Here is a 15,821-nt window from a genome sequence, read left to right as displayed (position 1 = left end):
TATAAATAATTTTTTTATAAAATTATAAATTGCTAAATATTTTATTGATACTATTATTTGAGAATGACTTGAAACATACTACATATAAAACAAAAATGTAAATCACTATTATTACTTTCGTGATAAAAAAATTAAGAGAATTAAAAATTGAAATCATTTGCTTTGTGGGTAAAAAAATATATTGTGTAAAATACATTTCAACACATTATCCAATGCCCTTGATTAATTGTCAACAAAGTAAGATGCAATAACGAGAAATATGGACAATTAATAAAATATCTATATTTTATAAGTAATTTATTTACGTATTTGCTAAATCCCGCGCACTATATTACTATATTCCGCGCACTTTACCACTTTTTTTTCAATACTACCCTTTATTTTGAAAAAATATTCTCTACCCATCCTCCTCATCATCCCTAGCCACCCAACTACCATCCCCGACGACCACCCTGCGCCATCCTCCACCAGCCCCGACAACCAACCCTCACAGTGTTGAACCATCACTCCCCAAACCCGTCGTCGAACGATTCAATTCGACATAAAATGCTAAATCTCTTTCCCCCTTCACATTAATCTCTCATGAAAATGTACGAAGTAGCATTTATTAAATCAATAATAACAATCATACGAAGTAGCATTGATTAAATCAATAATAACAATCAGTGTTATAATTCAACCAATTATAAGTGGTAAATCATGCAAATTCCAATCTATTTGCTAGCAACTTGCAGTCTATCGGTTACAAGCTTACAGCAATCAAATCATTATTGTGATTGCGGGTTAGTAAATTACCCTATTCCCAACAGTCAAACCAATATTGCGGCTCTGTGGCGTCGAGTGTAGGGAGGGGTTGTGGCGGTTGTGCTGCATCGAGTTCAGGGAGGGGTTGTTTTTGCGTCGAGGGTTATCAGATGTCGAGTTTAGGGAGGGGGTGTGGCGGCGTCGAGGGATTGTGGCAGCATCAACGCGGTGATGGGGTGTCGAGGGGTGGTCGACGGCGCTGGGAGGGTGCCGGGGCAGGGAGAGGAGGTTGTGATTGGAAGGCGTGTTTCTCATATTTTTTTGGTTTTTTAATTCTCTCTTGTTTCTGTCTTAGTGGAGGTGAGAAATGAGAGGGGTATAGCCGGAATAAAGGGGAAAATGCGCGGGATTGAGTAAATTGGTGCTTGGGATTTAGCAAGTCCCTTTATTTATTTAAAAAATTATATATACCGTGCATTTATTGCACGGGGTCTAAACTAGTTGGTCACTATTTATCCAAAAATGATCATTATTTACTAAAAAATGATCACATTTTCCCTTCGCACGTACAACAATAAAATTTGTGTTATATACTTCCTCTATTCAACTCCATTTTAGTTCTTTATATTTTGTACACTATTCACAAGTAAGCATTCAATTTTAATTTTCTTTCAATACATAAGTGAAAATATATTCATGTTGGATCTTATTTAATTCGTCTTTACGAGTACATGAAAAATATATTTTTATAATTTTTTGCAAATACGTAACTAATGATATTTTAGCGCGTAAAATATGCGTTGGTAAACGTGAAAAAATAGAGTGGTAAAGTAAAGTTGTATGGAGGAAGTATATATACGAGTATTAAACACTTCATAGTACGTATCCATACTCCTTTAAAAAACCCAAAGTGTGGTTACTGTTCCCAGAACAGTAACTTTGGGCATTTCTGACCATTATGCCCCTGGTTCTTATTATTACTGTTTTCGCAGCTTTCCTCCATCTATGTCGTTGCTTTCCTCCTCTTCTTTCTGATCTTTTTCTCTTTCTCTTTTCTTGATGCGATTTCTCCCAAACCCGTCACCAATTTATCACAATTAAGTTATAATCACAATTTCAATTTAGGGGTTTTCCGTTTCTCTCACTCATCAAAGCAACAACAATTGCGATAAAAAATGGAATCCGTCAACAACAAGTAGCAGGTAAGTTGCTCTGCTGAATTGTGTGATTTCTATCTGTTATTGATTGTGAATTAAATTAAATAAGTTAGGGTTTAGTTTTGGGTTTAAATTGATGGCATGCAATAATTTGGGGCTTTTTCTGGGTTTTAATTGATTACATGTAATAATTTGTGGCTCAAAAGAGTAGCCTTTATTATTCTATTTTCAATTTCGGGTTATTATTATGTTTTGGTTTGTCTTTCTGTTTATATTTTTAATTTTCATTTGTCATTTTATTATTGCATGCTTTAATTCCTGGTTACTGTTATTTTTGTCCTAAATGTCGTATTTAGCTTAATGATTGTTTGCGAGTTAATTAAAATAATTTAGGGTTTAGTTTTTGTGTTTTAGAATTGATTGCATGCAATGATCTGGCCAGTTTTAGAGGTCTAAGGTTATGATCCCGACAACGTGACGATTTCTTAAATGATTTTGAGTTGAAACGGATTCTGGGTGCTTCATATAGCTTAGATACAATTGCAGGTTTTACGATACACATATGAACACAGATGTTGTCAGTTAGGTCTTGGTTTAATTCCATAAGTTAACAATTGGCTGCGCAAATCATCTGCAGCACATTCTAATTTTGTTTAGAATATCTGAACGAATTTCTTAGTTTTCATTATTTTCTGCATGCTACTTCTGTGGGTAGTTGGAGCATAATTAATTCATCTTGATTGAGGGTGGTGGATGTAGGTGATGTGATACAGGGTGGGTTGTTTGCAGTTCGTTTTTATGTAGTAATCATTGTTTAACATTATTAAAGTTTATCGTCTTGGAATTATGTTGATGAAATTCAATCTAAAACAATCAAATCTGAAAACAGATTTAGTTGCCAAAGTCAACCTACCCATACTGGTCACTGTCTCCTACTATTTTTTATTGATTAAGTTCAATTTTGTTATGATCTGCCAAGGAAATCTAAAGTTAGATTTTAATTTCATTGTCTGCGGTATGTCCCGACTTTCAACGTTTAATACCCATTTCTTGTAAGAGAACTATTTGTGTTTACATGAAAATTTATGTTTACATTACCATGGCACAAAACTGTGTGGTTATTAAATAGGGTAATTATTCAGCTTATCGGTTGATGAATATTTCACAAGTTTTGTAGTTGGATAGTTGGTCGCATTATATCAACATGAGAGTGTTATTCAACATATTGAGCGATTTAGAACCTGCTTTGGTAACCACACATCTGGTGGAAGTGGCATGGGAATTCCGTTTTCTTCAGGATATACGGTAAGATTTTTTTAATTTATTTCTGTTGTGCGAGGAGTATAGTGGTATAACGTTTTTGATTTATTCAATAGATTATTTTAATATGATTGGTTCGAACTATCTAAACTATGTTGCTCAGTATCAATCGGTATCCCGTATGGCTAATCTTGTCGCGCCCGTCTCTAGCCAACCTTGGCCATCACTTAGAAGTCAAAATTCTGCAAACTTTTCCCCAGTTCCACAAACAGCAGATCAATCTTCTGTCCCTGTGAGATCTCTTTCCCTCCATGAAACAAATTAGTTTTTAAAAAGCTATTTAGATGAGAAATGTATTCTTTTTGTCAGACAAGTGGGTGTGAGTAAATTGTAAAATGAATTGAATTCTTGATTAGGTACAAAACGTCTACTATGAATTTGGGGGTGGGAATAGGGAACAACGTTTGATTAATATTTTTGTTGGGGGGTTTTGGGTGAGGTCGCAGGGTTTGGATGGGTTGGTTCAAATTCTTACAAAATTTGTGTTTATATTACCACGACACCAAACTATGTGGTTATTCAATACAGTAATTATTCTTTTAGCTAATCGGTTGATGAGTATCTTATAGATTTTATGATTGGACGGTTGGCCTCATTATATTAACATGTTACTTCTATTTGAGATATGTGAAAGAGATCACGAATGCCAAATAGATCGCATATTAGCTAGGTTGAACAAATGGGATGTCACAAATTCTACAAACACTAATTTAGGTTCGGTCATAATATTATTATGAAATAATATTATTTTATTCAACAATTTGTTCGTTTTGTACACAGCTCGGTCGGACAGAGATGCTGGTGGAGGAGGTCACGCTTGATGAGCTGATGGCAGCGTACTGAAGTTGGCAGCATTTTAGACATCAACTACGCAATTTCTGATTGTACAGCAATGACACCGTTATTCTGACATCCGATAGTGAGGTTTGCATTTAAATTCTATTGGTTTACATGTAGCTTATGGCTTTGATTGACAAGATAGTTTATGATCCCAATAAACTAAAAAGAGCTTGGTTGGTGGTGATTAGGTTTGCCATGTGGTTCAGTATTGATGTCCTGTATTACGGCCGTTGACGGCAGCGAGAGTGATGGTGAGGAAAAGTGTAATGATGTAGTACCCACTGATGGTATTCCGGTAAGATTATACGGCTTCACACCTTATATGAAGGTGTGATTTATAGGTAAGATATATGAAGGTGTGATTTATAGGTAAGAATATTGTTATTCTACCCCAACTGTAACTGCACTTTCTCTAATTGTTGCCACCCTTCAAAACACTTTCAAAATTTCCTTACTTCAGCACACTGTATTTTTTATTTTTTCAGAAGCATTGGTGGAGATGTTGTGGATGGGAACCATAAATGGATGTCTGAACATGACATATCTTGGTTAACTTCGTCGAAGTCCCATTATTTATGAAAAAAAAGGAATATTAATGTTATTTAGTTGGCAACCTTGCCCTTCAACAGTCTTGAGTTCACAAGATGTTTCCGAGTTTGGCCTCTAATTTTCATCTGAAATCAAGGTACATTCTTTGTTAATATTATCACCCACTTGTACATCAATACATTATAAATAAGGCTTTGTGCTCTTGTTATACGGTTTCCTATCACCTTGTCCAAACTTCAGAGCTTTGATATTCGTTTGATATTCCTTCGATACTCCAATCACAATTACATGAGAAGATAATTCATATTAATTGGATAAAAACTATTTGATTGGAAGATGAGGATTGCAATTCATGTTATGATTCTAATGTGACAACCTAATAAGAGCTCATTTAGTTAATTCTTACAATTTCCAAATTCGCATAAACTGGGAGAACGGCCAAACACCTATTAATGTTACACTCCTTATCTCAATTTGTTTAATTTTGATTAATACACCTCTCACAATGTTTTTTAAAGAAAATATCTCTCACGAAAAAATAAATAAATAAACAAATGATGGGGACGGAGGGAATATGTTCGTAAATGAGTAATATGATTTGGCCCTTGCTTGGAAACCAAAAAATGAAGGATAAGGGTTGGAACGAAAGGAGAGGGGGCTATAAAGTGTGATGTTTTTGTTTGCTATAAAAAAATACTAATCGTGATTACGGCTAACATGCCTCTTGATTTCCATGTTTTGTTTGATTATATATGGCTGGAGTTAGTGCTTCTTTCCATTCTTGGGGTCTTTAATTGGCTTTTGTGATTTTATTTCGGCCAATTATCGATAAAATTCGGGGAATATTGCAGGTGAAATCAAGGGAAAGTGAAAAGATAGGAGATTAGCAACGAAGACTTGTGCAGGTTATGAATTCAAGCTAGATCTTTTCGCTCAACCCTTTCGTAATTACCTTTATTTAGGTTTTTGTACCTCTTTATCATGCTGATTCTTTCTTTGGCGGTGTTTTAATATGATTTGACCCATGTGAGTATGTGACCTTAGTCGGTATCTAATTTTCATCCTCTGTGAAAAAGAGCCACAACGTTATATGTTATTCGTTCAGAAATCACATTTCACGAGATTTTGTTTGTTTAGGCATTTTCTTTTGAAGTGGGAAAGGGAAATGTAAGCATAAAGCCCTCAACGATTATTGATCAATGGATTTATATGTATTAAATGTGTTCTTAGCTAAGCAAAAACCTTAAGATAAGGACAATAAACTACGTGATTTGAACATCAATTTGTCCAGCCAAAACCTTGTGATTAGGCTATGATGGTTTTACATGCAGTGGTTACAGAATAGAAATACTTCAGCTCTGTAAAATTAAGATTATTTCGAATTTCTTGCTTTGGCACCGGTACAAAATTATAAGGAACTAAGGAGCATTTGTGTGAAAAAAAAGGGTATTTTGTTCACAGATAATAGGTAGTAGGTAAGTATGTGCAAATTTGGTATAGGTAACAGGGGAATTGTGGTTAGGGTTTTTGGGGGAGAGTGTCGGTGAAGGGAGAGAGAGATATGGGAGAGTGAGACAGGCTTGTCAAGGTAGGGGAGAGTGAGACAGACGCGGTGGAACTGGTAGCAAGGGCTTAGTAGGAAGTGGGATAGGAATTGTCGTGGAGGAAAGGACGAGGGTTAGTGGTAATAACGGATAGACTAATTTTTGTATGGAGTTATTCTTACTTAAGACCGTCTTAACTTAAGACCTCTAACGACCTTATTTTATTTCCACTTTTATTTTAATCGGGTGTGGGAGTCGTCTTAAGTTATGATGGTCTTAAATAAGACTTTGTGGTTTCAGTAATATGTAGTTTATAAAGATAAATTGGTATTATAGTCCCTTACTCTTTGGCAGATAAGGAGCGTTCTCAAATGGGAGAAACACAAATCTGTCATTGGTTCTACAGTAGTTTATCCTGCTATGCAATGTGCATCTCTGTGTTCTTTGAAACTTCGCCCTTCTCCTTTCGTTTTTCATTCATTTACCCCTATTGGTTTATGGTTGTGCTGCTGACAAATGCTTTATTAACCGATATTTGGGTATCTATATAAGAAGACCTGACTTGAATCTCTTTGAATGTTTATGTTCAGCCCAAATCAAACTAACGTATTTTTCTTAAAACATTATTTGGCTTAGTTATGAGCTTTCTTGAGTAATTTGACAATTTTTTGGCAAGTCACCTTTGAGCCTCATGCCAAGTTTAGAGTCGCAGCGTTACCATGTCGCATTGGGAACGTTATCCCATAGATTTAGCATTAGACTTGATATGCTTGTACCTTTCCTCCCTTGATGTAATTTGATCCTACTGATTGCTCGTGTAACCTCTCCGTTAAGATTAGTGGGAACAAGTTCAAGGTGGGAGTGCAATACGAGCATTGAAAATGTTTTTTATGCTTAGTGCTTGAATGCTTGGGAGTTGACCAAACAATGGACCTTTTTTAGCAGCCAGGGTAGCACTCCACTTTCGGCTATAATATCGAAGCCAAAGCTGATGTATTCTTATTCATACGTGTCTGGTTTTTGGCCAGCCATGGCAAAAAAACGCCAGCTATATTTGGGCATAAATATTTGAGCTTTGGCAGACATTTGATAGACGGTTTTAGGTCGGCGCTCTCGATGTGAGAGGGGATATCTGTTTGTTCTTCTCCCAACTATGCTACCCTTCACTCAATCTATGGATGTGAATAAAAAAAAATTGGGTAGTGATTTTCTCGTGTGACTTTCTCATGCATTGCATATTGCATAGAATTATAGATGGTGTAGAGTTCAACTTGGCTTGTAAAAAATGAACATCTGGTATTCAACTTAGGCATTAAGATGGGTCATTTTCACTTGAACTCTTGAAGATAACTTGGGAACTTATAGCTTGTAAGAATTTAGCGGGTGACACACCGACAGCAAACTAAGCCCCAATTGTAAGCTTGGCACAGTGTTCTCTCATTCTTAAGTCAAATTTTAGAGATTTGTGTTGCATGTTATACTCTCAAGTCTTAGCCCCAACTGTAACCTTTTAGCTGTTTATCATATGTTTGCCTCCACATTTTAACTTCGTATTTTTGATTATTTTGGACTGCTATGAAACACTGTTATGTTGGGGATCATATATTTTCAGATTGTATCACTGGTGTAAAATTAAACAGCGTTTTTTATTCTCTGGCTTGATTGCCATTGTACAGTGCAGGCTATTTGGCAGGACCATATAGATCCAGACCACATGAGTTATGAGGTTCACATCTCTCTTATTTTCCCTTCACTTCTTCATGGTATTTCGGTAACTTGAACTTTGATTCCTTGTCTCCCTACAGGTTCATAAGTAAATAAACAATTCTTTAGCTTTTGTGTTATGCTGCTGTGAAATTAACAACCAGAAGTCCTTTTTTGTCAAACCTAAAATTCTCATAAATTGCATGCCCATAACTCTGTAACGTGAATAAGTTGTTGTTGGTGGTTCTGGAAGTGGACTAGAGAAAACAATAGCGAGGATTGTGACACATACTGTCAATAACAGCAACAATATCAACTGCGTGAATAAAACTACTTTAAAGTTGTATAACTTATAGATTTAGCTTCATACTATGCTTGAGTTATGATGTGCTGAAATATACAACTATTAGTTCATTTCTAAAGTTTGCTAATCATCGTTAGTAATTTGTTACATTTAATGATTAAATAAATATCGTTTTTTGACTGGTTCGCAATGGTTACGCCAGGTAAGGAAAAAAGAGATGGGAAAATTTGCAGGGACAAGGAAGAGAAAGAGAAAGAGAATGAGATCAAGCCCAAGAATGAGCATGAGTGTATAAAATGACGCCTACACAACATAACATTCGAGAACCGAGAACTTAAGGCTCAACTCCTCATTTACTTCTTATCGAGGTAACTACCCCTGCTAGCCCCCTTAGTTCCGTCACTACCCCGATAAACTAAAAAGTTCACGTGCCCATGTTTCAACAATTACCTTCAAACCCAGAACAAGTGGTGAAGCTTTAACAGAAGCATCAGGGTGAAGAGCAAAAGTAGTACTCAAAACATTGATCTTTGATAATGGCTGCTCACCACCAACTGGTCTATAAGACAAACAAACATTCAACCATGACAGTAAAAGTATTGATAAAATTGCATAATTTTTCAACATAAAAAGTGATTATAGTAGAAGGCTGACTGAGTGAAATGTAATTTCCTTTTGTACTTTATTCAATATTCGAGCACCGAATTACCCGAGAAGTAATTATTGCGGTGTCAAGTTAGAAACTTTTGTAGGAACTCGGGATTATCATGAGATATGTTCTGTTTACATGCAGTAGTTGATGTTAATATGGCTGAAAAACTTCAAACTTGTACCCATGATAAATGACCAAAGTAGTTTTGTACTACTCCCCTCATTTCTTTTGTATAAATTTTTTTTTTTTCACTTTTATTGTGCATGTCTACTTTATGCCAGTCCTTTTTCCTCATTTTCCTTTCCTCCACAAGCCAACCTTCTCAGTTCTCGCTACTATCCCCTAAAATTTCCAATTATTTTGGTTCTAATCGATTCTAATTGGGTATAGCCTATTTAGAAGAATCGGGTAAAGTTCAGCTTCGAGAACCACTAATTTGATGGTGGTGCTGACGTCTTCTATGAGCTTTAATTCGATCATGAATCAGAAGAATCAAGAGCCCCAATAACACAATCAAGTCCATGATTGCATTTCATTCCGCTCTTGCTAAATCAGAGTAAGTCTAACTTTTAAAAATACAATTTTGAAGGATTAGAGTTCTTTTATATTTGATCCTCCGACTTTCTACTCACCTTTTTTTTTATGAGTTTCAGAGGAAGAGGCATGGCGAGCAACTTGAATTTTCGGTCTCCGAATTATGTATGACTCCCCTGGCTTCCTAAATTTATACAATTATTTATGATTTGGGTGTTTTTGTGCGGAGGGAATAATATAGTAAGTAGGTTTTGGTTTGGGAAGTGCTGGTAGCAATTGTTTCTTTGGTGAATGAGCTTGTAAGTTAGTATTGAAATTCTTTGCGAGGAGTATATTTGTACGAGCGATTCCTGAGTATTATATATTGTGACAACACCACTAAAACTCTTTTGAACAATAGTTGTTTTCATTTATACGAGAAATAATACTATAACAACTTTTAAAATTGATCAAAAATTTAAACTTAAAATGTTGTGGTTTTCATTATATAGCAGGTATTGTTTGCATAAATTTCCTCAGTTGCAAGGATGATTAGATCCCTATCTTGCACATGTCACGTTGTTCCAACGATAATCTCCTTCTAATTAAGGTAATTATTTAGCATCCTGATAGCGTAAAACTACCATCTTGTTATATACTAGGCATTGGGCCCTGTTTTAAAATTAAAAATAGGTAATTTCAGTAATACGTAATATCACGTAATTTACCTGCTAGATGGACTACTTAGTATATACTAGGCATTGGGCTCTGTTTTAACAAAAAAAAAAATTGGGGTTTTTTAGAAAAAATGGCCATACATGATACGTATAAAGGTACGGGATAAAGAATACTTTAATTGTATCGAAACCGAGTAACCATACTTCTAAATTTCCCAGATTATAAAACGCGAACCACAAATTTGCATTCAAAAACCCCAAAACAAAACCCCAAAAAACGTTAAAAGACATAAAGAGCTTGTATTTAATGCTCTCATAGATGCAACTATTCAAACGTCTGAAATTATTGACATAAATACATGCAAGGGCAGTTGACAAGACATCACTATTCATTTATATTGTTTATGTTAAGTAAGATAAAACTTTATATTGCCCCCTCCTCTCCTCTATAAAGGTAATAGAGTGCATTACAATTACCCTGTCATTAGCATCCTGCCTTTATCAAAAAAAATTAAACTACTATTTACCCACGAATACACTACCTCCCTAACATGAATACATTCACATGCACACGCCCTTTCTTCCAAGATGAAGGTGACAGAGAAGAATTTATAGAGAAATATGAGGACTGGAAGAAAGGTCGCTTCAACTGCAAAGAGATATTTGTTAAAGCGAATGTACTGAAGGCTATACCACAAAATGACGATACACAACACCATCAGACACTTAGTTTAGAAGTTGTGCTTTCTAATGTATTTAATAGGCTCTCAAAAGCTGATAAGAGGAGTGTAGCCGAGGTTTGCAAATGGTTGGCAGAATTGTTCCTTGTGGGAATTGAAACATCAAAAGTACTTGTCGATTATAATAAGCAATTAGTTACAGAAAATGTACGTGGTTTGATCACGGCTCAAAGGGGCCAAAAGGTGGTGAAGATGTATTGTGTATGCAAAAACTATACGACTACAAGAGAAAAATACGAATGTCATCGTCGCCTAAAAAAAGCACACCCAGTTTCGGAAGATATCACTATGTGGCCTGAAGACAACTCTGGCAGCGAGGGTTACTATGATTCTGACTGCTAGGTTGATGCCAATATAATTATAGTGCCATGCAAACTCCATCTTTGTCTTTTTGAAACCGGCTCTAATAATATGTTTAAATTATTATTATTATGTTTAAGGCTTATCTGTGGTACTTGTAAATTATACTACTAGGTTAACATGTTGCAAGCTCATGCACACTCAGTCTTTATTTTGTTTGCTTACATTTTGCATTGGAATGCTATGGATAACAAGTTTACCTTCTTTCTTACTACTGTTTGGACTTCCCTGGCGTTTTTCATATGCTACTATTCTGTAGATGTGCTCCTTTATTTTTTACCGACAGTATTAAGCGTACATGTATGTTTAAGTTGATGGACTTTTAGCAAAGTTTAACTTGCCTGTTTTCCCCTTGAACAAAGAACTACTGAGCAAGATGTTATACTTCTCACACTTGATCCAAAGACCATTGAACGATTACTTTATGCTGTCAAATTTTGCCTCTGTTTTAGGTCATGATGGGTCTCACTTTCACCATACCCCATTCCAGATTGTATTAAGGGAATTTGACTGGTCTGTTACATACTAGGCATTGAGCAGAGCATTTATAATGGCATCAGAGTTATATATTTTAGTCGAATGCTTAGCTGCATATGTGATAACTGTTAGATGATGCAGCACATTTGACATGAAAGAATGTGATGATTGTCTCCTACTGGTTATATAAGTACTATTCTTTGCATTGAACACATAAATGACTTTCACTTGCCTCATACGAGAGGATGAGATATAATATTTGTTATCTCCCATTTCAACTAATCAGTTCATTTCTTGTACATTCAGGTCTACTTCAAAGATGTTACTATCTGCTATTGACGAAAACCACAAGGGAACTTATGATTTCCTATATTTACCTATAGCTTTTAAGGTAACTTGTTGACTAGACGGAATCAAGTTATCTCGGTTTCATCTTTTGGTAACTAATTAGGTGGCATTGTATCCATTATGCAGAATAAGTGTAACGTGGGTTACGCGTTTATAAATATGTTGTCTCCTGCACATATCGTCCCATTTTACAAGGTTCGGACTTTCAGCTGAGATTATTTTGTACCTGGTTTACTACATTATGCTCACTCCCAAGGTTTTTTTTTTTTTTGTGTGTGTTTTTCAGAATTAATCTTACTGACCTAAACTGTTTTCTTGTGACAAAGGCATTTAACGGAAAGAAGTGGGAAAAGTTCAATTGTGAAAAAGTTGCTTCCCTGGATTATGCTCGTACTCTGACTGCTAGGTTGATGCCAATATAATTATAGTGCCCTGCAAACTCTATCATTGTCTTTTTGAAACCGGCTCTAATAATATGTTTTTATTATTATTATGTGTAAGGCTTATCTATGGTACTTGTAAATTACAAAATGAACTCGCCGGTAACTCTCCTAATAGATGCTTTACATGCATTATTAGGCAACATTAGTAAGCCCCATTCTAGGCTAGGAAATCATCCACTCCATACTACTTTCCATGCATTGTTAGGCAACATCACTCTGGTATCTCACAAGTAATTCTTCCTCTAAATTATCTACCTTATCTAACATCAATCTGATCGACACATAGATTTCCATTTATCCTCCGTAAGCATGAATAATTGATATGGTGACTGGCGGGGAAAATTTGTGTGGAAAATGAATGTGCGAAGGTGGTAATAGTAGATGGGAAAGTGAGGGGAATTGAGACAGAAGAGTGAAAGGAAAACTATGCTATGTTATTCTTCTTATGATGAAATAATAAGACAGGGTTTTACAGTAGAACTATGCTATGTTACTCTTCTTATGTCTGATTGATGTTTCTTTTCTTGTGATTTTTAAGGAAAACCACTAAGGTAGCACTTATTTTAGAAGTTTTGACTTTTGAGGCAGGTAAGTCTTCTAATGGCTACTTTACATGCATTGTTAGGCAATATCAGTAAGCCCCATTTTAGGCTAGGAAATATTCATCCCTTGCTACTTTCCATGCATTCTTAAAAGGCATCAGTTAGGTATCAAAATATACTATAAAATAATGCAAAGTAAAAGTTTACATGCATTGTTAGGCAACATCAGTAAGCCCCATTCTAGGCTAGGAAATATTCATCCCTTGCTACTTTCCATGAATTGTTAAAAGACATCAGCTAGGTATGAAAATATACTATCAAATAACGCAAAGTTAAAGTATCCAAAACTGCCGATGTTTCTAAATGAAACAAAAGCAACTTACACACCTTGAATGGGAACTACCGTATCTCTCAGTTGCAGTTGTCGACTGAAGATGAAGATGACGGCAACACCCTATCTATATCTCTCTCCATCTCATATGCAAAATGTTGATCCCTTAAGTAATCTGAGTATATAGTTATCAACTCAAATTTTGACCGATCACTTTCTGGGAAGTTAAATAAAGTGCGTCCCCCGTAGCACAAATCCCACAATGCACTTGATGTCATAACACTTTCAAGCTTAAATAGAAAATCCACAACTTCTTGTTTTAATGCTTCCAGATACCCTTTTCTAGAATAAAACTCAGTGCGAGTTACATTTTGTAGCACATCATAGCATGGGTTAAGTAGTTCATTTGGTGTATTTCCACAAAGAATTTGAACAAGCATAACACAGTTTGAGTTTTGGTTAAGTTTCTCCCATATAATGCTTTCAGTCAAGACTATTCTTAGTCGAACAAATAACTCTTGAATTTCTTTTACAATATTATCAATTGCATGATGCATTGCCTTTATTTTCTGAATATTGTTTGACATAATAACTAGAATAGAAATGTGAGGATATGGGAAATGGTGGCATGTATTAGAGTTTTTTTCTATTTATATTCTTCTTTCTCTTTGTATAGGTCAGTTGATTGATATCTAAATTATTTGATGTTGATGATAGACCTAGATTCTGTGTAAGAAATAAGCATAGAGATGAGGTTGGATAAGGTAAGGATAATAATAGATAAGGTTTTGTTCCACAAGTAGATATTAATTTTAATTTAAATATTTACAGTGCAATTTTTCTTTTTTTAAAAAGAAACATTAAATTGTTTAATGAGTCTTTTCTTGAATATGGTGGTACTGATTTACCTTGAGCAATGGTCTAAGACAATAAATAAATGATGAATTATGTTAGTTTATTTATTTACTTTCTCAGCTTATGAAATTTTATTTATAACCAAAATACATTTCACATTCTAGAGTTCCTCTGTGTATTTAAGATATTACGCTGCAACAATTACAACATATTAACTTGTACTAATTGGCTTTCAACAGGAAAGGAATGGCGTGACTGAACATGAAGCTTAGCATGTTCATTGCAGTAGACAAGCGGGTAATGTGTTTGGAAACACCAACCATAAGGCGTCTAAAATCACAAATATTGTGCCGATGACTATGAATTTAGACAAAGGAACGCCCGTTCATATGGAATACTTAGTCTTATTTGGGTATCATGCTACCAAAAACGTCCCAAAAAAAAAGCAATTGAATATTGTACGAAGTTTTTTAAGTCCTCTTTTAGTTTTGCTTTTGTATGTTGCATTTTATGTGGCGTTTTGCGCTTGTTATTGCCATAGTAGTAACTACGGAATGTCTTTTATGAAACCTTTTGCCGTTGAAACTTCATAAATGCTATACCCATGAAATGTTTCAGCGGTGGATCATGGTAGCGTGATTTCCCCTATCCTTTTTTGAAGCTATGCTTTAGTCTTATTCCCGCTGACAATTTCACCAAATTGGGACAATGCGCCCGATAGGGCGCAGTGCAACAACTAGTAGTTATAAAAATCTCCAAATAATAATGACAAGTTTAGGGGAATTGAATCAAACACCCAAGAAGCTAGAACAAAATAAATTGAAAGACATAATCAGGAATTCGTAAATACTTCTAGTAAATGATGGAAGTAAAATGCGGCGTAATAAAATGAAGAGAAGCAATATACTGTATGAGTGGAAGAATACAACTTGGGTTGTGTAACGGGAATATGAAAGAGAGCGGGAAACAGAATGGCAAACTTTTATTACGTGGAAGAATGAAATGTGTTTTCCTATTATTTGGGTGGGGTCACGTCCAGCTGTCGCTCAACTGTCCTTCTCTTTACTTGCCGCCAACAGCTTTTTCTTCTTCTTTTCTTCATGTTTTTCGTAGTGCCCCTTCTAAGCTTTCCTATTTGGCGTTTCAAGGGATTCTTAGACTAGCAACATTTTTGTAAAGAAATGTTCTATTACCATGTACTCCTATTTCCTTCATTTCTACACAAAATATGGGGTTATCTATCCACTTCTCCTTTCAACATTTTCTCCAAGCTTCTCCCTTTCGTCTCTTACAATCAATTAAACTAGTATATATCATGTGGGTTGAAAGGAAGGTGGATGAAGCAAAATATATGGTATTTTAATCGATTGTAAGAGGAAAAGGTAGAAAGGAGAAAGTAGATAGTTATTCTCAGTGTAATATAGTGCCTTGTTTGATTTATTTCCATATACTCCCTCCTATTCTACATAATCTTCCCTTTTTATTTTAACATAAAAATTAAGGAAATACGCTACCCCACCATATAAGTAAATTTAAACCACACAAACACACTATCTCATTATACAATTAAATTTGGATCACACAAACACTTCCCAAAAATATAAATTAAATCGGGAAGGTATTGTGAATAGACAGAAACGAAAATATGAAAGTTATTCGGAATAAGAGAGAGTATTTTCTATTTTCGGATGTTCGTTTTAATTCCATATGTTTATATTAGG

The 15,821-nt window shown here is 35.2% G+C and overlaps 2 long non-coding RNA genes across 3 annotated transcripts; both read left to right on the top strand.

The window, feature by feature from the left end:
• The first annotated feature begins 3,139 nt into the window (after positions 1-3,139).
• LOC141614852 (uncharacterized) lies at positions 3,140-4,402 on the top strand. Of its 2 annotated transcripts, none has more exons than XR_012529410.1 (4): positions 3,140-3,206; positions 3,325-3,453; positions 4,002-4,145; positions 4,250-4,402. It is a non-coding gene; the product is annotated as an uncharacterized LOC141614852 (long non-coding RNA). The 2 variants fall into 2 exon arrangements; XR_012529409.1 differs by having other exon boundaries at positions 3,142-3,206; positions 4,002-4,140.
• Positions 4,403-4,432: 30 nt separating this feature from the next.
• LOC141614853 (uncharacterized) lies at positions 4,433-12,121 on the top strand. Its single transcript, XR_012529412.1, has 4 exons — positions 4,433-4,746; positions 5,462-5,554; positions 11,888-11,972; positions 12,056-12,121. It is a non-coding gene; the product is annotated as an uncharacterized LOC141614853 (long non-coding RNA).
• The last annotated feature ends 3,700 nt before the right edge of the window (positions 12,122-15,821 follow it).

The sequence above is a fragment of the Silene latifolia genome, chromosome 11, assembly GCF_048544455.1.
Source record: "Silene latifolia isolate original U9 population chromosome 11, ASM4854445v1, whole genome shotgun sequence".
In the NCBI taxonomy this organism is placed as follows: domain Eukaryota; kingdom Viridiplantae; phylum Streptophyta; class Magnoliopsida; order Caryophyllales; family Caryophyllaceae; genus Silene; species Silene latifolia.
This window is presented reverse-complemented; position numbering and strand designations above follow the sequence as displayed.